This window comes from Zeugodacus cucurbitae, unplaced genomic scaffold (assembly GCF_028554725.1).
Source record: "Zeugodacus cucurbitae isolate PBARC_wt_2022May unplaced genomic scaffold, idZeuCucr1.2 ctg00000068.1, whole genome shotgun sequence".
Lineage (NCBI taxonomy): Eukaryota > Metazoa > Arthropoda > Insecta > Diptera > Tephritidae > Zeugodacus > Zeugodacus cucurbitae.
In genome coordinates, this window is record NW_026530843.1 from 65,001 (window position 1) to 67,500 (window position 2,500).

Below are 2,500 nucleotides of genomic sequence, written 5' to 3' on the forward strand. Positions count from 1 at the left end.
CTCAATATTCATTGAGAACATAAGGTAGTGTTATATAGATTGTTATCAAACGACTATTACAATATACTGAAAAACAATTGTGAAATATACAAAAATTAATATATTGTATAGTTGTTAGAGAGAATCTTATAACATAAAGATACAGATTTTTGAACGCAAAGTACTTTATTTCTCAATATTCATTGAGAACATAAGGTAGTGTTATATAGATTGTTATCAAACGACTATTACAATATACTGAAAAACAATTGTGAAATATACAAAAATTAATATATTGTATAGTTGTTAGAGAGAATCTTATAACATAAAGATACAGATTTTTGAACGCAAAGTACTTTATTTCTCAATATTCATTGAGAACATAAGGTAGTGTTATATAGATTGTTATCAAACGACTATTACAATATACTGAAAAACAATTGTGAAATATACAAAAATTAATATATTGTATAGTTGTTAGAGAGAATCTTATAACATAAAGATACAGATTTTTGAACGCAAAGTACTTTATTTCTCAATATTCATTGAGAACATAAGGTAGTGTTATATAGATTGTTATCAAACGACTATTACAATATACTGAAAAACAATTGAAATATACAAAAATGAATATATAATGGTATATTGAATAGTTGTTAGAGAGAACCTTAACATAAAGATACAGCTTTGAACGCAAAGTTATCAAACGACTTTTACAATATACTGAAAAGCAATTGAAATATACAAAAATTAATATAATGGTATATTGTATAATATAAAAACTAAGTTTGGTTAAACGGCGGGCATAAAAATGATTTTATTTACGTAGCCAAATGCATCGTCATCTTATTAGTGACGCGCAAAAAGGAATTCAGGAGATTCCTACTGTCCCTATTTGCGAAGAGCCGAAACCACATATAAAGAGCCAAAACGCCGAAACCACGTATATTTGCATATAAAAAAAACTAAGTTTGGTTAAACGGCGGGCATAAAAATGATTTTATTTACGTAGCCAAATGCATCGTCATCTTATTAGTGACGCGCAAAAGGAATTCAGGAGATTCCTACTGTCCCTATTTGCGAAGAGCCGAAACCACATATAAAGAGCCAAAAGGCCGAAAAAACGTATATTTGCATATAAAAAAAACTAAATTTGGTTAAACGGCGGGCATAAAAATGATTTTATTTACGTAGCCAAATGCATCGTCATCTTATTAGTGACGCGCAAAAAGGAATTCAGGAGATTCCTACTGTCCCTATTTGCGAAGAGCCGAAACCACATATAAAGAGCCAAAACGCCGAAACCACGTATATTTGCATATAAAAAAAACTAAGTTTGGTTAAACGGCGGGCATAAAAATGATTTTATTTACGTAGCCAAATGCATCGTCATCTTATTAGTGACGCGCAAAAAGGAATTCAGGAGATTCCTACTGTCCCTATTTGCGAAGAGCCGAAACCCCATATAAAGAGCCAAAACGCCGAAACCACGTTCATACAAGTAAAAAAATTTCATATAAATACTAAATAATTTTCATATAGATACTAAGTTTATGAATTCATACAAGTAAATAATTTTCATATAAATACTAAATAATTTTCATATAGATACTAAGTTAATGAATTCATACAAGTTAAAAATTTTCATATAAATACTAAATAATTTTCATATAGATACTAAGTTAATGAATTCATACAAGTTAAAAATTTTCATATAAATACTAAATAATTTTCATATAGATACTAAGTTATGAATTCATACAAGTAAAAAATTTTCATATAAATACTAAATAATTTTCATATAGATACTAAGTTTATGAATTCATACAAGTAAATAATTTTCATATAAATACTAAATAATTTTCATATAGATACTTAATAAATTTCATATAAATACTAATTAATTTTCATATAGATACTAAGTTAATGAATTCATACAAGTTAAAAATTTTCATATAAATACTAAATAATTTTCATATAGATACTAAGTTTATGAATTCATACAAGTAAAAAATTTTCATATAAATACTAAATAATTTTCATATAGATACTAAGTTAATGAATTCATACAAGTTAAAAATTTTCATATAAATACTAAATAATTTTCATATAGATACTAAGTTTATGAATTCATACAAGTAAAAATGTTCATATAAATACTAAATAATTTTCATATAGATACTAAGTTTATGAATTCATACAAGTAAAAAATTTTCATATAAATACTAAATAATTTTCATATAGATACTAAGTTTATGAATTCATACAAGTTAAAAATTTTCATATAAATACTAAATAATTTTCATATAGATACTAAGTTTATGAATTCATACAAGTAAAAAATTTTCATATAAATACTAAATAATTTTCATATAGATACTAAGTTTATGAATTCATACAAGTAAATAATTTTCATATAAATACTAAATAATTTTCATATAGATACTAAGTTAATGAATTCATACAAGTTAAAAATTTTCATATAAATACTAAATAATTTTCATATAGATACTAAGTTAAT